General features: G+C 47.5%; 1 protein-coding gene and 1 non-coding gene across 8 annotated transcripts in view; one reads left to right on the top strand and one right to left on the bottom strand.

Moving 5' to 3' along the window:
• The window catches only part of LOC139276015 (interleukin-1 receptor accessory protein-like 1), a 1534993-nt gene that overhangs the window by 891621 nt on the left and 622974 nt on the right, over nt 1–20398 (top strand). The gene's annotated exons all lie outside the window — the stretch shown is intronic.
• On the bottom strand, nt 902–1004 carry LOC139276623 (U6 spliceosomal RNA). Its single transcript, XR_011595960.1, has one exon. It is a non-coding gene; the product is annotated as a U6 spliceosomal RNA (small nuclear RNA).

Raw genomic sequence — 20398 nt, 5'->3', positions numbered from 1 at the left:
ACTCACGCCTCAGCGACCACGAACTCCCGCTGCCTCTCGCGGCCTTTATAGGCCTCTGCCGATCCCCGGACTCACGCCTCAGCGACCACGAACTCCCGCTGCCTCTCGCGGCCTTTATAGGCCTCTGCCGATCCCCGTACTCACGCCTCAGCGACCACGAACTCCCGGTGCCTCTCACGGCCTTTATAGGCCTCTGCCGATCCCCGGACTCACGCCTCAGCGACCACGAACTCCCGCTGCCTCTCGCGGCCTTTATAGGTCTCTGCCGATCCCCGGACTCATGCCTCAGTGACCACGAACTCCCGGTGCCTCTCACGGCCTTTATAGGCCTCTGCCGATCCCCGGACTTACGCCTCAGCGACCACGAACTCCCGTTGCCTCTCACGGCCTTTATAGGCCACTGCTGATCCCTGGACTCACGCCTCAGCGACCACGAACTCCTGCTGCCTCTCGCGACCTTTATAGGCCTCTGCCGATCCCCGGACTCACGCCTCAGTGACCACCGACTCCCGCTGCCTCTCATGGCCTTTATAGGCCTATGCCGATCCCTGGACTCACGCCTCAGTGACCACGAACTCCTGCTGCCTCTCGCGGCCTTTATAGGCCTCTGCCAATCCCCGGACTCACGCCTCAGCGACCACCGACTCCCGCTGCCTCTCGCGGCCTTTATAGGCCTCTGCCAATCCCCGGACTCACGCCTCAGCGACCACGAACTCCCGCTGCCTCTCGCGGCCTTTATAGGCCTCTGCCGATCCCCGGACTCAGGCCTCAGCGACCACGAACTCCCGCTGCCTCTCGCGGCATTTATAGGCCACTGCTGATCCCCGGACTCACGCCTCAGCGACCACGAACTCCCTCTGCCTCTCACGGCATTTATAGGCCTCTGCCTCTCCCCGGACTCACGCCTCAGCGACCACCTACGAATTTGCGTGTCATCCTTGCGCAGGGGCCATCCTAATCTTCTCTGTATCGTTCTAATTTTAGTATATGTGCTGCCGAAGTATATGTGATAGATCTTAGTAAAGAGCTGTCGAGCAATCGTGAGTCCATCTATACATAAGTCAAAGTGACTGTGACTTTTTTCACTTTGCGTTAGAAAGAATGAAAGAACTTGTATATATATCACACCTTTCACAACCTCAGGACGTCCCAAAGCCAAGTTTTGAAGTATAGTCACTGTTGCAATGTAGGAAACGAGGTAGCCTATCTGTGCACAGCAAGCTCCCGCAGTGAGATAATGACCAGATAATCTGTTTCTTATGATGTTGATTGAGGTATAAATCTTGGCCAGGACACTGGGGAGAACTCCCCTGCTCTTCTTCGAAATAGTGCCATGGGATCATTTATGTCCAGCTAAGAGAGTGGACGGGAGCTCGGTTTAACATCTCATCTGAAAGACGACAATGTCAACATTGCAGCGCTCCCTCAATTCTGCACTGGAATGTCAGCCTAGATTTTTGTACTCAAATCTCTGCAGTGGGACTTGAATCCACAACCTTCTGACTCAGAGGTGAGACTGCTGTCAACTGAGCCACAGCTGACACTTAAAAAAAAACATACAATCCAGGAAATTCCTTGGAGCTGCTTCCACTCTGCTGACGTTACTTCACTGGAGGTGTGGTGAAAACCCCACTATGTGTGTGATTGGTAAATGGTCGGAAGTTAACCCAAGGCTTAGCTGGGCCAGCCACATCAACACCATAGCTAAAGGAATAGGGCAGAGGCTGGGTACTCTTAGCTTCGGAGCCTCTCCAGTTTCTACAAGGCACAAGCCAGTAGAGTGATGTAATACTCACCACTCACCTAGATGGATACAGCTGCAACAAGACACAAGAAACTTGACATCATCCAGGACAGAGCAGTTCACATATTCGCTGCCCCTGCCATTGTATTCAAAATCCACCTCCTCCATCATGGGTGCACTGTGACTGCACTATGTATGACATGCAGGATGCATGCAGCAAAACATGAAGGTTATTTCTGACACCACCTCCCTCCTCTGTGACCTGTACCACCAAGAAAACAAGAGCAGCAATTTTTTGGAAGACCATCACCTTCAAGTTCCCCTTCAAGTCACTGACCATCCTGGCTTGGACACATATCAACATTCCTTCATCGTCAGTAGGTCAATATCCTGAAATTCCCCACCTATCAGTATTGTGGGAGCACTATTACAAAGACTGCAGTGGATCAAGAGGCCTGCCATTGCATTCTCAGGGTAATGAGGATTGGGTAATTAATGCGGTTTTCCCAGTGTCACCCACATCCCAAGTACAAATAAATGAGAAAAATAACAAAGCAAGAGATAATACATATGAACCTTTATTAGCCAAGTCATTAACAAAGCAAACAGTGGTAAATTATCACTAATTACTTTTAATATGATAGTTGGTAAATGCTGAAGGCTGGATGATGTTGCATTGCATAATTGAAATTTGGGTTAAAGTTATACATAGAAGTACCTGCAAGTTCCAACATGGAAACATTCCAACAACCCAATTAGTCCATGTCAGTGTTTACCCTTTAGCGAGCAGTTGTAGTCATATTTACCCAAACTGTTCCCTTAGCTCTTCAACCTCTTTTCCTTTATCCAGCTATCCAGCTCATCTTGACTGCTGACATAATTACTGCCTCACCACTATCCCTTTGTGGATATTTCTAATTCAGAGGTAGTTTCATTCATTAGAGCAGCTTACAGAAAAGAAAAAAGATATCTTCCTACTTCCTGTGATTGTACCTTGGGTTTAGAATACAGCAGTTTGGATCATAGCAAAGAAAGAAAGAATTCATGACCTTGGAACATCCCAGAATGCTTTACAGCCTATTAAGTACTTTTTAAAGTGTTGGAATGCGGGAAGCCAATTTGCGAACAAACGTGACGGCCAATTTATACACAACAAGGTTCCACATATAGCAGGTGATAATGGCCAGATAATCTGTTTTAGTGGTGTTGGTTGAGTGAAAAATATCGGCCAGGACACCAGGGAGAACTCCTCTGCTGTTCAGAATAGTGTTATGGGACCATTTATGTCTACTTGAGAGGAACTCGGTTGAATGTCTCATTAGAAAGACGACGCCTCCCTCAGTACTGCACTGGAGTGTCCACCAAGATTTTGAATCAAATCTCTGGAGTGGGTCATGAACCTACAACCTTCTGACTCAGAAGCAAAAGTACTATCATTGAGCCATTGCTGGAACATGATAATATAGCAACAGGAATAGGCCATTCAGCCCCCTGAGCACATTTCGCCCTTCTATCAGATCATGGCTGATCGATGACTCGACTCCATTTACCAGCCCTAGCCCCTGATTCCCTTACCTACAAAAACCTAATGATCCCACTCTTGAAAATGGCAATTGACCCAGCATCCACAGCCTTTTGGGGTGGAGGGTAGGTGAATTGTTCCAGATTTCCATTACATTTTTGAGAAAAAGTGCTTTCTGATTTCACTCCTAAATGGCCTCGATCTAATTTTTAGGTTCTGCCCTCTTGTTCTGGATTCCCCACCAGAGGAAATAGGTTCTCTGTATCTACCCTATCGAATCCCTTTTTTTGAACACTTTGATTTGATCACCCCTCAACCTTCTGAACTCAAGAGAATACAAGCCAAGTTTATGCAACCTGCCATCATAATTTAACCCTTTAACCCCTGGTATCATTCTGCTGAATCTGAGCTATACCTCCTCCAGGCCTAATATATCCGGCCTGAGGTGCAGTGCCCAAAGCTGAATGCATTACACCAGATAGGGTCTGACTAAGGTTCTGTACAACTGAAGCATAACTTCCTCACTTTTGAATTCCTTGAGAGAAAGGCCAACATTCCATTCAGCTTTTGGATTACTGACAGAATTACATAGGGACCGAAATTGCCCCGGGGGTGGGGGGGGGGGTAACCTTCCGGGCCCAGTCAGGTAACCCTCCGGGACGGAAGTCCTGCCCACGGCGTGGAATTGTCCTTTGCGCCCCTCAAACAAGGCGGAGTGCTGTGTCAGGTGCTTCCCCTCGTTGGAGGGTTGCTCCCGCGGCGTCCGCATGGCGCTGAGGTCAGCACTGTGTTGAACAGGTCAGTGCTATGCGGCTGCTCTGCATAACGCTGATGCTGCACAATGCCCCTCCCCTTCATTTAAAAGGGCGGGCCGCTGCGGACTCTGCATGATGGCACTTTGGTGGCCACCAGGGACAATCTCAACTGGGCCAGCGGTCCGTCACACAGAGAAGTGCCGGGCTGCATGATGGTGGCCCAGTCGAGATGAGGGCTACCATTGTCGGGCCGCCGGAAAAGTCGGTTGACAAAAAAAAATGGTGGCATGGGTCGCATACGGCCTCCCCTTTCGGTGGAGCCCCGGGCGGATGTCAGCACCCCGCAGGCAATCCCACTGTGACACCATTGACACTTCCTTCAGAGCTGAAGGCAGGCTCCACTCCTTCTTGGTAGTGGGAATCCTGCCAAGGAACCCATCTTGCATTTTCGATGAGGCCTGACCTCGGCAAATAGGTCCGGACTGGGGTAAAATCGGAGGGGCAGGGAAAAGTCCCACCTGCCAGAACTCTGCCCCAAACAGCCTAAAACCCAGCCCAGCGCTCCATGAAAGTAAAGTTTAAAACATCTATGTTAACTAAACAAGGTCAAGGTCTTTGCCCTGACTGTATGCATGGATAATTGAACAAAAAAATGTAATTGTGGTTATAATGTCACCACTATCCTGTGCTTGTTACACAAACCTCATAATATTACAGGAAAAACATGATCAATAATAAACATCTGACCTATACCAGCTGACGATTTTCAATGTTTATTCAGGTCGTACAGTTAAGCAGTTAGTGCCACATCAGAAAACAGCACATCCATACACAAGTAAATCTTATGAAAAGTTCAAAATGTCCCTTATACTAGGAAAATTGGCAATACAGACTGAACAATCAGGTACTACAATCAATCCCTATCCTCCTTCCTCAGTGAGCGCACTGTGCTCACTCAACTAATTAAGTATAAATGTATTGGCACTGCCTGACTGGTCCTTTGGTGAATGTAACAGCCAGAATTGCTGCACAGTTGCAGTTTTTTTCTGCCTTTGCTCTTCTGCTTGATTTCTTTTTGTGTTTTAATTTGTTTCCATCGCATTTTATAACTCAAATAGAGCAGTATCTCAGTTTTTTCCAGTGGTATGCTGCAAATTGTGCTGTCGGGTGAGTTATGCTTAGCCGTTACAGATATTACTGCAATTTCTTCTCCAAGGTAAAATCTTGAAGGTTATGACCTGCTTCCATTTGTTATGCTTCTGAGCATTTTTTCTAGTATGTCTTGACTGTCCTCATTGTGGGTTTCTCCTGGTTTTTAGATGTTTTTCAAGCCCTTCCATTCTACATCCGAATTCTCAGATTTAGAAGACGTCCAAGCAAGTGCTATTTGTAGTATAGTCAGAAATTAATTTAGAAAGAGCGCATTTAGAGGAACTCTTCATCTCTGTCTTTTACATTTCTTCTGTATCATAGTGTGTGAGATGAAATGAAGAAGCAGCAAGTGTGACCTAGAGAGGGAAATAGTTGCGAGGGCAGGAGCAGCCATTGAGGGTGTGAGTGGAAGCACAGAGGAGGTGCAGAGTAATCTGTCTGGCTGAGTTGCAAACAAGCATGGGAAACAGGGAAGGGAAGGATTGATTGTGCAGAGGCGAAGGTGGATCTTTCAGGGCTGTACAGAGAGAACGAGATGTGAATGGGAGTGGTGTCTTAGAATTCCTGGTGAGATCATTAAATTTAGTTTGGCTCTCCAGCCAAGTCCCACTATAAATGCTAGTTGCATTAAATGGCCATTTCTCAACTCACCTTGGCACCCTCCTCTCACAAAGATGGTCCACCAGCATCCATAGCAGTATGTGAAAAACTTGGTTCTTGCTGGAATTCTTTGTGCCCCCAGTCGTCGTCCTGAAGATTCACAATAGAAAGAAAGATTTGCATTTATATACCTTTCATAGAAAAAATAGAGATATAGAAAATAGGTGAAGGAGCAGGCCATTCGGCCCTTCGAGCCTGCACCGCCATTCAATATGATCAAGGCTGATCATGCAACTTCAGCACACCATTCCCGCCTTCTCTCCATACCCTCTGATCCCCTTAGCAGTAAGGGCCACATCAAACTCCCTCTTGAATATATCCAACGAATTGGACTCAACAACTTCCTGTGGTAGGGAATTCCACAGGTTCACCACTCTCTGGGTGAAGAAGTTTCTCCTCATCTCGGTCCTAAATGGCTTACCCCTTATCCTTAGACTATGACCCCTGGTTCTGGACTTCCCCAACATCGGGAACATTCTTCCTGCATCTAACCTGTCCAGTACATCATAATTTTTTTTTTCTATGCGATCCCCTCTCATTCTTCTAAATTCCAGTGAGTATAAGCCTAGCCAATCCAGTCTTTCTTCATATGTCAGTCCTGCCATCCCTGGAATTAGTCTGGTGAACCTTCGCTGCAGTCCCTCAATAACAAGCATGTCCTTCCTCAGATATGGAGACGAAAACTGCACACAATACTTAAGGTGTGGTCTCACCAAGGCCCTGTACAACTGCAATAAGACCTCCCTGCTCCTGTACTCAAATCCTCTCGCTATGAGGCCAGCATGCCATTTGCTTCCTCTACTGCCTGCTGTACCTGCATGCCTACCTTCAGTGACTGATGAACCATGACACCCAGGTCTCATTGCACCTCCCCTTTTCCTAATCTGTCAGCATTCAGATAATATTCTGCCTTCCTGTTTTTCCACCAAAGTGGATAACCTCATCTTTATCCACATTATACTGCATCTGCCATGCATTTGCCCATTCACCTAACCTGTCCAAGTCACCCTGCAGCCTCTTGGCATCCTCCTCACAGCTCACTCTGCCACCCAGCTTAGTGTCATCTGCAAACTTGGAGATATTACATTCAATTCCTTTGTCCAAATCATTAATGTATATTGTAAATAGCTGGGGTCCCAGCACTGAACCTTGCAGCACCCCACTAGTCACTGCCCGCCATTCTGAAAAGGATCCGTATATTCCCACTCTTTGCTTCCTGTCTACCAACCAGTTCTCTATCCACGTCAATACATTAACCCCAAAACCATGTGCCTTAATTTTGCACACTAATCTCTTGTGTGGGACCTTGTCAAAAGCCTTTTGAAAATCCAAATACACCACATCCACTGGTTCTCCCTCATTCACTCTACTAGTTACATCCTCATAAAACTCTAGAAGATTTGTCAAGCATGATTTCCCTTTCATAAATCCATGCTGACTTGGACCGATCCTGTCACTGCTTTCCAAATGTGCTGCTATTACATCTTTAATAATTGATTCCAACATTTTTCCCACCACCGATGTCAGGCTAACCAGTCTATAATTCCTTGCTTTCTCTCTCCCTCCTTTTTAAAAAAAATGGGGTTACATTTGCTACCCTCCAATGCATAGATACTGATCCAGAGTCCATGGAATATTGGAAAATGACCACCAATGCATTCTACTATTTCTAGGACCACTTCCTGAATACTCTGGGATGCAGACTATCAGCCCCTGGTGATTTATCGGCCTTCAGTCCAATCAGTTTCCCTAACACCATTTCCTGACTAATAAGGATTTCCCTCAGTTCCCCGTTCTCGCTGGACCCTCGGTCTCCTCGTATTTTCGGAAGGTTATTCGTGTCTTCCTTAGTGAAGACAGAACCAAAGTATTTGTTCAATTGGTCTGTTATTTCCTTGTTCCCGTTATGAATTCACCTGATTCTGACTGCAAGGGACCTACATTAGTCTTCACTAATCTTTTTCTCTTCACATTTCTATAGAAGGTTTCGCAGTCAGTTTTTATGTTCCCTGCAAGCTTACTCTCATATTCTATTTTCCCCTCCTAATTAAATCCTTTGTCCTCACCAGCTGAATTCTAAATTTCTCCCAGTCCTCAGGTTTGCTGCTTTTTCTGGCCAATTTATATGCCTCTTCCTTGGATTTAACACTATCCCAATTTCCCTTGTTACCCACGGTTCAGCCACTTTTCCTGTTTTATTTTTATGCCAGACAGGGATGTATAATAGTTGTAATCCATCCATGTGATATTTAAATGTCTGCCATTGCTTATCCACCGTCACCCCTTTAAGTATCATTCTCCAGTCTATCCTAGCCAAATCACGCCTCATACCATCAAAGTTTCCTTTCTTTAAGTTCAGGACCCTAGTCTCTGAATTAACTGTGTCGCTATCCATCTTAATGAAGAATTCTACCATATTATGGTCACTCTTCCCCAAGGGGCCACGCATGACAAGATTGCGAATTAATCCTCTCTCTTTACACAAGACCCAGTCGAGGATGCTCTGCTCTCCAGTTGGTTCCTCGATATATTGGTCGAGAAAACCATCCCTAATGCACTCCAGGAAATCCTCCTCCACAGTATTGCTACCAGTTTGGTTAGCCCAATCAATATATAGGTTAATGTCACCCATGATAACTGCTGTACCCTTATTGCCTGTTTGATGCCATCCCCAACCTCCCTCCTACTGTTTGGTGGTCTGTACACAACTCCCACTAACATTTTCTGCCCTTTGGTGTTTCTCAGCTCTACCCATATTGATTCCATATCATCCAAGCTAATGTCCTTCCTTACTATTGCGTTAATCACCTCTTTAACCATTAATGCTACCCCACCTCCTTTTCCTTCCTGAATATTCTTTCTGAATATTGAATACCCCTGGATGTTGAGTTCCCAGCCTTGGTTACCCTGGAGCCATGTCTCCGTAATCCCAAATACATCATATCCGTTAACAGCTATCTGCGCAGTTAATTCATCCACCTTATTACGAATGCTCCTCACATTGAGACTCAGAGCCTTCAGTCTTGTTTTTTTAACACTCTTTGTCCTTTTAGAATTATGTTGTGATGTGGCCCTTTTTGATTTTTGCCTTTGATTTCTCTGCCCTCCACTCTTGCTTTTCTCCTTCATACCTTTTGCTTCTGCTCCCTTTTTACTTCCCTCTGCCTCCCTGCGTAGGTTCCCATCCCCCTGCCATATTAGTTTAACCCCTCCCCAACAGCACCAGCAAACACTCCGCCTAGGACATAGGTTCCAGTCCTGCCCAGGTGCAGACTGAACAGTTCGTACTGGTCCCACCTCCCCTTGAACCGGTTCCAATGCCCCAGGAGTTTGAATCCCTCCTCCTTGCACCATTCCTCAAGCCACATATTCATCTCAACTGTCCTGCAATTCCTACTCTGACTAGCACGTGGCACTGGTAACAATCCTGAGATTACTACCTTTGAGGTCCTACTTTTTAATTTAACTCCTAGCTCCCTAAATTCAGTTTGTAGGACCTCATCCTGCTTTTTACCTATATTGTTGATACCTATATGCACCACGACAGCTGGCTGTTCCCCCTCCCCCTCCAGAATGCGCGACAGCCTCATGATGTCCCAAATATTTTACAGTCAATTAAGTATTTCTTGAAGTGTAGTCGCTGTTGTAATGTAGGAAACAAGGCAGCCAACATGTGCACAGCAAGCTCCCACATACAGCAATGTGATTATGGCCAGATAATCTGTTTAAGTGTTGTTGGCTGAGGATTAAATATTGGCAAGGACAGCGGGGAGAACTCCCCTGCTCTTCTTCAAAATGGTGCCGTGGTATCGTTTACATCCTCCTGAGAGGGCAGCATGCGATTTAACGTCTCATTTAAAGACGTCATCTCTGACAGTGAAGCACTCCCTCAGTTCGAGTGTCAGCCTAGATTTTGTGCTCAAGTCTCTGGAGTGGGACTTGAACCTACAACCTTCTGACCCAGAGGCGAGAGTGCCATCCCTGAGCCATGCCTGACAATATTCTTTTCCTGTTTGTCAACAACAACAATAATCACCTACCCTTTAAAGTGCTGCAGGTCCTATTCAGAAGTTGGCCTCGGGGAAGTACATTTCGTGCTGGCAATTTGTCTACTGCATGCTAATGGGGAGCAAGCCAGAAAATGGGATGTACCCCCCCGCCCCCGCCCCCCCACCCCCAATATTGCTGGCCGGTTGCTATTGCCCCAGCCACCTCCCACTTATTTTACATGAAAACATCAGCCTTGAAATTGTGGTCGGCGGCATATCTGCAGAGTACGCCGCTGACCTCTGAACGGAATGCGCACTTACCTGCTCGGAACCCACCTTCGAGAAGGTGCTGTCAGGTGCTGCAGAGTTCAGCGCAGCATAGTGACGCATGAATCCCAAGGGTGCACCATGTGCATAAGCATACCTGGGCTGATGTGGGGCAGTGCTCTCATTCACCCCCGCTCTCTCACTCACCCCACTCTGGATTTACATTCTGAGAATTAGAAATTAATTTGGGGGGAAATTATCAATAGACTAGAAACAATCACATTACACTGCCGCCTGCTCAACTACTTTATTCAAGAAGAGATGTACATTTGCAGAACATTTAACTGAACTTTGGATTGTTTTAACAGGGTTATTTTTGTACAGCTAACCCTCAAGTTTACTTCTGATTAATTTCAGAATATAGCAGCATATTCAATTCAGATTAATGGGTCTGTAGTTGCTTGCATTTGCTCTGTCACTCTTTTTGAAAATGGGCACTATATTAGCCGCTTTCCAACTTAGTGGTACCTTCCCAGTATTCAGTGACTCTCTTGTAATATTGTCAATGTTTTTTTCAAAGCTGAAAAGCCCCATTTCTCTTCACACGCTGGGAAAAATAGCATCTATCTCTGGGGATTTATTTGTTTTGAGCTCTGTTAGCTCTTCGAGGACTTTCATCTCATTTATAATGAAGTCTTTAATTCTACTTGGGTTATTGCTACTCAGGGAGGGCTAGGTTGCTCAGGGTTTCCCCTGTGAATACTTCAAGGAAGTAATCATTCAGAATATTAACTACCAACTGTCTGTGCATGTAATATTGCTGGGAAGGTTAAATCTGTAAACTATACAGGGATTTGCAATTAAGGGGTATCAGGTAAACCTTTAACTCCTCAGTTTACTCAGAAGTAAACTTGAGGGTTGGCTGTACATGGTTCAACAATGTAATCGGGTTATTAATGCTCAAACATTTTGTTCATCTCTGAACTATTATATTTATGAATTCAAGTACATTAACAGTTACACAAACCAAATAAATTCACAACAGGAATGCAGTGACATAGAAATCTACGAACTAGCATTACTTTATTGACACATTCATAATAACTCAACATCAGCATAAGATTAAGCTTTGAGCAGTAGATAAAGTACTTGCGTATCATTAGTTGATACATTTTAAATTATTGCAGATACTAATGTAATTTATGTATATTACAGTATCACAGCATTAGCTCAGTTTTGCTTTCTAACAGTGTAACAATTGTATTCAGTATCCAAGATTATTGTAATTTTCCTAAGATTATTTTAAAAGTAAATTTCAATGTGTTGCTGGTAAAGTGCTCGTTTCATTTTTTTTTGGTGATATACATCCTTATCTTCCTGGGATCAGTTGTGGCAGAGTTGGGCAGTTCTTCATCCCTGTGGGAGACTCAGATTCACCCTGAAGATGCCTGTGGGATTAGTCTCCAACTGTAGTCATTACATTCCTTCTCTCTATTATCATCTTCTCATGCTGGTATATTCATTGTCACACATACGTTGCTCTCTATTATTATACTTTACTTTCTGGTCTGTTCTCAGAGACATATTGTTATTTAACAATCGGGTATACTCTAAACATTTAACTCTTAGCAGATAAAGGGCTGGATTTTCAGTTGCCTAATGCCTCAGTTAGCGGCCAGAGGGGGCGTGAATGGGACGCAAGAGGTTACCAACTGGAAGCACAGCATTTGGCACCCCGACAGAAAATTCATTAGAGGCTCACCGGAGGCACAATCCAATAGCCACAGCCTGGCTGCTGACAATCACTCTGATAATGGCATATTCCTGGTGCAACGCCCACGCTTGCGTCCCGGTCGGAAAATTTGCCGCGGTCATCTCATTTAGCGGCCGCCAAGAACAACGTCTGGAAAAATAGTCAGTACAGGCTTGCAGAGTCGTTAACTGGTGACTAATTAAAGGGATGAGAAAGCGCTTCCGTCGGAGGTCACATTCAGTGCAACACTTACACACAGCACGGTGGTGAGCCTCCGAGTTTGCAGCAGCAGACAAATATACCAGTTGAGCTTCAGAGAAATGTATTTGTAAAACTTTAATGGGGGCATTACTTGTTCGCCCGCATCTCATTATACATGCTCTAGCAAGGTGTCCTCAAGAGAGAAGGGCTGTTGGTCATGTTGGCGGTCAAAGGAGGAGAGCCCCTAGACGTCGGGGCAGGAAGCCTTACCCCCCACGGCATTACTGGCGGCAACGCTCATACCTGGATCTGTCCAACGAGCAGTGTGTCAGAAGGCTGCACTTCCAAAAAGAGGTTGTTACAGAGATATGCCATCTCCTGCAGGAAGACCTGCAGCCTCACATCAGCACCAGGACTGCGCTGCCTGTCGCAGTGAAGGTCACGGTTGTACTCCCCTTCTCCAGCTCCTTCCAGGCTGCATCAGGGGAAATATGTTGTGTCTCACAATTCGCAGCACATCGATGCATCTGCGACGTCACACAGGCTTTCTGCAGCTGTCAAGTGGACTTCATTACCTTGCTGATGAGCAGGGAGAAACAGGATAAGCACGCATATAGGTTTGCCAGGATAGCAGGCTTCCTGAGGGTGCAAGGAGCAATTGGCACCATGCACGTGGCCTTGCGAGCACCATTCCAGAATGCAGAGGTCTTCAGAATAGAAAGGGATACCACTCCCTAAATGTGCAGCAGGTGTGCGACCACACGCAGCGCATCCTCGCAGTCAATGCTCACTATCCTGGAAGCGCACATGATGCCTTTATCCTGCGGGAGAGCACTGTGCCTCGACTGTTTCAGCCACCACGGCAAGGCCGAGGCTGGCTGTTCGGGGACACGGGATATGGCCTGGCCAGCTGGCTTATGACGCCCCTCCCCCCGCCGCCTCCGTAACCTCACTACAGAGCCGGAGGAACATTGAGGGTTGCTGAAGCAGCGATTCCGATGCCTGGACCGCTCTGGAGGCAGCCTTCAATACTCCCCACAACAGGTCTTACTATTTGTTGTGGTGTGCTGCATGCTGCACAACTTGGCCATCATGAGGGCCCAGGCCTTGCCAGTGGGGATCGCAGGCCCACCTCACGAGGACAAGGAGGAGGGGGAAGAGGAGCTTGACAACACCCTGAATGTCCAGCAACGTGGTGACAACCAGCAGCAACCACGGAGGAGGCAGCGTGCCAAAGTTGTCGGCGGCGGATCATAATGGAGTGTGCTGAGGGATACAGCTAACAATGAGCCTGTACTGAGGGAAGATAATGCCACTTCTCCATTACAAATCAACAGTCATACACCAGAGGCTGCAGGAAACATTCAATATAACATTTTATTGCAAAGAAATCCATCCAAAAACCCAGACAACCCCACCCTCTGAAACAATACAAAATGGAGCACCCGCACCTTCAAATCATGTAACATATGAGTGGCTTATGCACCATTATTTACACAGCATCCATGGGGACAGCTTCAATTAATTTGTTTCACGTAGGCATTTGCCACCTCTCTGCTTCACCCCCGCCCCCCCCAGCCTACTGCTCCTCCTCAATGGTTCCTCAGTGGTAGCAGCAAAGCTGCTTGAGGTCTGCTGTGTCTCTGAGGAATGCACGTCAGATGGCCTAGGAGTATGCCCTCGATCAGCTGTGGGCATGGAGGGGCTGACTGCCCTGCCTTACGATGAGCGACAACAATGTGGGATGGCTGGGGGTGTAGGCCGTGTCAGGTGCGATGGCGGACTGGCAGTGGCGGGAGCCAGAATGCTGTCGGTGCGAGCAACGATAGCATCTCCCGGTTCCAGTGGCACACTGCCACTCCTCTGGGGCGGTGGCAGAGCATCAGCAGCAATATGTGCCCCCACAGATTGCTGACCTCCTGCGGCTCCGTCTGTTCACCATCCGACTGTGGGGAACACACACAGGATAGCGCCAGCCAAGGCTTGCATCGCATCACTCTGCGATTGAAGGAACACTGGGAGCACCTGAAACGCTGCAGTCTGAGAGTGGATGCCAGCAACATCACGATGACCTTGCGTGGCTTGGGCCTGTGATGTCATGGCTGCTGCCATGTCAATGATGGCATGTGCTATCACCTCTCGGACCCCACTGTTGCTCGCTGAGACCGGTTGCCGGTCTAGAGAAGCAACAATGGTCTCAGTGGACTGCTGAGAGGCCTGGGCCATGGTGGAGGCGGCCTCTGACACAGTCACACCAAGTGCAACCACACTCTCTGGCACAGTCGCCAGTGCACCCATAATCTCAAGGTGCATCTGCGATGACTCCCTGTTCAGAGCCTCCCAATCGAGATCCTCATCTGCCTGACTCTTAGCAGGACTCCTGGGCCGACGTACCCTCCGGAGAGCTGGTCCCTGAGCATCCTTTAGTGCTGCGCATTGCTTCAGGCCACTGGGTCCGGGAACGTTAGGATCTGGGAAGCCCCGGAAGTTGATGGTGCCCTCACCCAAGCTGCTGTCCCTACTTGTGGGCATGGGTGTCAGGTCCCGGTCGGTGGTGAGAGACATTCCGACATCCTCCTCATCCTGCGCCTCGTGTGAGGATGCTGGCTGATGGGCAGGCTGCGACTCATTTGGTTAATTATCTGTGTGGGTAGCAGTTCGGGAGGGGGCCCGAAGGGAAGAAGGAGGGGGCATCGTTCTATTGCAGATACATGTTGTAACACATGTGGGATGAAGGGTGAGGGTTGTCACCGATAACAGACATCTCATCAACAAATTGTCAGTGTCCTGCGGGGACTGGGACTGTCCGGTCGCCACTGCTCTGACTGCTGGGCCGATGAGGACATTCACTCACTCCTCTGAGGCGATGAGGTCCTGGAGGTCTGGCTCCCCCTCCTTCCGTCCGCTGCTGCTCTCATCTGTTGTGGGCGAGCTTGGCCTGCAATGAGCAAAACAAGAAGTTGTCAGAGGTTGTGCAGCTACTTGTGTGCAACATCTGTCAGTAGTAAATGAGTTGCTACTGATTTCACAACCTTGCAATGTCTGGATCTCAGACTGCGTGGCAGCTCATAGTGGACGTGTAAAAGGTGGGGTCTGGGCACAAGCAGGCTGAAGGCCTGAGACCGCATATGCAGACGTAAAAAATCTTGATGGTTTCCTCAGGCTGAGTCAGAAGCTAGAAGGTGAGAGACATATCGATGGACTGGGCATGTATGGAGAGACTTTAGAGAGCTTTGAGGGTGTGTACAGCAAAGAGGAGCATGGCCTGGCACACATAGAGAAGGTGTGGGAAGTGTCAAGCAGTGAGGCTCACATGAAGGTATTGCAAGGATAATGTAAAGGGTACTCACCTAGTCAGGTCATTGAATTACTTCCGATATTGAGTGGCCGTCCGGGATACCGTGTCGCGGTCAGAGACGTGCTGTGCCACCTCCCGCCACAGCCTCCTGAAGACTCTGGGGTTGGCTTTCATTCCCCTCCAGGCAGCAGGGCATCTTGCCGCCATTCCATGGCCTCCAGGAGCGCTTCAAGGCCGCGGCTGAGAAGTGCTGCGCATGTTGCCTCGCTGGGTCGGCATCCATCCTCCCGGACTCGTGTGAGAGCCTTGAAGTGTACATGCTTATAGTTGAGTTGCCGTGTATTTAAGAGTCGTCTGCTCCCAGGGTCTAATTGGGAGTTCGGCGCATGCGCAATGGGTCTGCAGAATTTACCGGCCAAACTTTCATTATAGCCCCCCGAGCTCTGGTGTGCAAGGGCTGATTTAGTGCCCCTGTCAGCTCGTCGATCAATTCTGATGAATTTCTGGGCGGAGGGCGCAAACTTTTTCAAGGCACTAAAATTACCGTTCCGTCTGCATTACTGCCTAAAATGAGGCACGACGGAATTTCCACCCGAAAATGTTTTTAACTTTCCAACTTTCATAAACCTTCTCGACTGTACTGAAAATCTTTTCTCTTCTAAAACCCTCGATCAACGAAGTTTTTGGTGATTAAAGCACAAAACTTTTGCATTAATGTCACAAAGTAAGACCCTTTTTCACGTATTTTGTAATTTAACCACTCAAAGTATCCCATTCTAGCACAAGGATTCACTTGTAGATGTCATTCACTTTGGACAAACACATGTCAGGAACTTACAGCAGTCAGGTTTTAATTAGTCGAACAAGACCAAACTGCTTATCGGGAAATAAGCCAAATTTTAAATTTTGGGATTGGGCGGACATTAACTTTGATGACTGTAACAGTCAGAATTGCAGTGAAGTTATTATTTCTTCACTGCGAGGAGTCTGTTTATTCTTGTATAGCACTTTATTGTAAATATTCTTTTTCTGCATTTTTTTTAGATCTAATACAACTTTTGGGGGCTGCTCTCAACCTGCTACACCATATCATCCAGCATTTTTTTCTAGTGACTGAGTCACCATTTGTTATCTGCTTAACATTCTCAGTAATGTCTAACAAGACCAACAACAACTTGCATTTATATAGTGCTTTTAACAAAGTAAAATGCCCCAAGGCGCTTCACAGGAGCGTTAATACAACTTTGCTTTTGTTTGATTGTCAGTGATTAACTGAATTTTAATCATCACGTTCCTTAGCTTCATTCTTTGTTGCACTGATGTCTCAATTCTTTCTGGCCCCATGGATGAAAATGTCAGATGTAACACTACATTTCCTATTTGTTGAAAGGATGTAAGATTGTGATGTAATTTCTACCAAAGTTAATCAAAATTGATAGCTTAATATACAGAAAACAAAATGCAAATAAAACCACTTCTTTATTGGAGGGAGTTGAAAAAATAAATGTGGAATACACACTGATGATCACTTCTTTGTTTAACGAATAAAGCACCTTGGGAAGAATGTCTTTGTCTGAGAAGTAGTCTTTTCAACATACTTCATTGTAGATTGAAATAGTTTAGAGCCAACCCCCTCAGAGTTCATCTTGCTTCCAGGCATCTCCTGTTCTCTGGAGTAGAACGAAACTACAGAACCATGGGAAGCTGTACAACCTTCGCCGTCTCCAGGCCAAGTCCAAGACCACTCCAACATCTGTCGTCGAGCTACAGTACGCAGCATGATGCCTGCGTCTGTGCACACACAGAGGCTGAACTCCAGGACATAGTCGACGTATTTACCAAGGCGTATGAAAGCATGGGCCTTACGCTAAACATCAGTAAGTCAAAGGTCCTCCACCAGCCTGTCCTCGCCGCACAGGAATGCCCCCAGACATCAGATCCACGGCGAGGCCCTGGAAAATGTGGACTACTTCCCCTTTCTCGGGAGCCTCCTATCAACAAGAGCAGGCATTGACGACGAGACCCAACAGCGCCTTCAGTGCGCCAGTCCAGCCTTCAGCGGCCTGAGGATAAGAGTATTTGAAGACCAGGCCCTCAAAACTGTCACCAAGCTCATGGTCTACAGGGCCGTAGTAATACCCGCCCTCCTGTAAGCCTCACAGATGTGGACCATGTATAGTAGACACCGCAAGTCGCTGGAGAAATACCACCAACGATGTCTCTGCAAGATCCTATAAGTCTCCTGGGAGGACAGACGCACCAACATTAGCATCCTCATCCAGGCCAACATCACCAGCATTGAAGCACTGACCACACTTGATCAGCTCTGCTGAGCAAGCCACATAGTTCGCATGCGAGACACAAGACTCCCAAAGCAAGCGCTCTACTCGGAACTCGACCACGGCAAACGAGCCAGAGGTGGGCAGAGGAAACATTACAAGGTCATCCTCAAAGTCTCCCTGATAAAGTGCGACATCCCCATTGACACCTGGGAGTCCCTGGCCAAAGACTGCCCTAAGTGGAGGAAGTGCATCGGGAAGGCGCTGAGCTTCTCGAGTATCGTCGCCGAGAGCATGCAGAAATCAAGCGCAGTCAGCAGAAGGAGCGTGCAGCAAACCAGGCTCACCGCCCACTCTTCCCTTCAACCACTGTCTGTCTCATCTGTGACAGAGACAGTGGTTCTCATATTGGACTGTATAGCTATTACACTCTTAATAAATGATGAGATTGAGTACTGTGTACAATGAGCAAGTGTGACCTTAGCTCCTTTATTAAGGTTCCAGAGTGCAGGTATCTCGTGGGTGGCCTGCTTATATACTGTGCTCCCAAGGAACGCTGGGATCCCTTGGGACTCCAACAGATGGGTCCCCTGGTGGTCAGGTGTAATGCAAGTTACAAAGGGTTAAATACATAATATCACTCCCCCGTGAAGTCAACAGTACACTTATTTACAAGGGGAGACGATCTTGGGCTTTGCACTCCCTTGTTGATCGTCTTGGTACAAACGCGGGTGTGGGTGGGTTGGTCAGTTCTTCACTGGGCTGTTGGGCTGCTGGAGATGATGAGCTCGGTTTCGTGGTCAACTGTGATATCAGTTGTCACTTGTTTGTGTGTTGGAGGGTCAAAGTTGGTGGTGTCCTCTTCGGTTTGTTTGTAACTGTTGGTGAACCACAATTTGATTTGGTCCAAATGTTTTCCGTGTGTTTGTCCATTGGTCAGTTTGACTTGAAGCACCCTATTCTTCTCTTTGGCTGTGACCGTGCCAGTGAGCCATTTGCCACCAGGCCATAATTGAGCACAAACACAGGATCATTGATCTCACTATCGCGTGTGCGGTCATGGTATACACTTTGTTGATGCCGCTTGCCCTCCAGGTGACCATGGAGATCAGGGTGGGCAAGAGAGAGCCTTGTTTTTAGCACCCTTTTCATGAGCAGCTCGGCTGGGGGATCTCCGGTGAGTGAGGAGGGTCTGGTGCGGTAGCTGAGCAGCACTCGGGACAACCGGTCCTGCAGGGAGCCTTCTGACACACATCTCAAGCTTTGCTTGATGGTTTGAACTGCCCGTTCTGCCTGGCCGTTGGATGCGGACTTAAACGGGGCAGATGTGACATGTTTGATCCCGTTGCAGGTCATGAATTCCTTGAATTCAGCACTGGTGAAGCATGGCCTATTGTCACTGACCAGGACACCAGGCAAGCCATGCATGGCAAACATGTTTCATAGGCTTTCAATAGTGGCCGTGGATGTGCTTTCAGATATTATTGTACATTCAATCCATTTTGAGTAAGTGTCCACGACAACCAAAAACATTTTGCCGAGGAATGGGCCCGCATAGTCCATGTGGATCCTCGACCACGATTTGGATGGCCATGACCACAAATTTAGTGGTGCCTCTCTGGGTGCATTGCTCAACAGAGAGCAAGTGTTGCACTGGCGCATGCATGACTCTAAATCTGAGTCGATGCCTGGCCACCACACGTGAAATCTGGTTATGGCTTTCATCATTACAATGCCTGGGTGGATGTTGTGCAGTTCACAAATAAATGTGTCTCTGCCTTTCTTGGGCAAGACCACGCGATTGCCCCACAAAGGACAGTCCACCTGAAGGGCCAACTCATCTTAGCATCTGTGGAATGGCTTAATCGCTTCCTGCATCTCCACTGGGACATTGGACCAACTCCCATGGAGGACACAGTTTTTTTACCAAGGACAGTAAAGGATCCTGGCTGGTCCAGGTCCTGATTTGGTGGGCCGTAACGGGGGACTTCTCATTCTCAAATGCCTCCATGACCATGAGCACGTCCGCTGGCTATGCCATTTCCACCTCAATGGTGGGCAATGGTAGCCGACTGAGAGCATCTGCACAGTTCTCTGTGCCTGGTCTGTGGCGGATTACTAGTTGTATGCCGACAGCATGAGCGCCCATCTTTGGATGTGGGCAGAGGAATTGGTGTTAATCCCTTTGCTCTCAAAGAACAGCGATATGAGTGGCTTGTTGTCAGTTTCAAGCTTGAACTTGAGGCCAAATAAATACTGGTGCATTTTTTTAACCCCGTAAACGCACGCCAGAGCCTCTTTTTCAACCATGCTGTAGGCCCTTTCGGCCTTGGACAAAATCCTAGTGCATACGCAACCGGTTGCAAAATCCCCGAATCATTAGCCTGTGGTAACACACACCTGACCCCATATGATGACACATCGCAAGTTAACACTAATCGTTGACATAGATTATACAGGACAAGCAGTTTGTTAGAACACAATACATTTCTGGCTTTCTTAAAGGCAGCCTCTTGTGAATTCCCTCATACCCAGTTGTCTCCCTTGCGCAGTAGTGCATGTATGGGTTCTAGCAGGGTGCTTAACCCAGGTAGGAAATTACCGAAATATTTTAGGAGTCCCAGGAACAACCGCAGCTCCGTCACGTTCTATGACCGCGGCGCGTTCTTGATGGCCTCGGTCTTGGCGTCGGTGGGTCTGATGCCGTCTGCTGCGATTCTCCTTCCCAAGCATTCGACGTCCTGTGCCAGGAAAACACACCAAGCATTTCAACCTGAG

This window comes from Pristiophorus japonicus, chromosome 11, assembly GCF_044704955.1.
Source record: "Pristiophorus japonicus isolate sPriJap1 chromosome 11, sPriJap1.hap1, whole genome shotgun sequence".
Lineage (NCBI taxonomy): Eukaryota > Metazoa > Chordata > Chondrichthyes > Pristiophoridae > Pristiophorus > Pristiophorus japonicus.
This window is presented reverse-complemented; position numbering and strand designations above follow the sequence as displayed.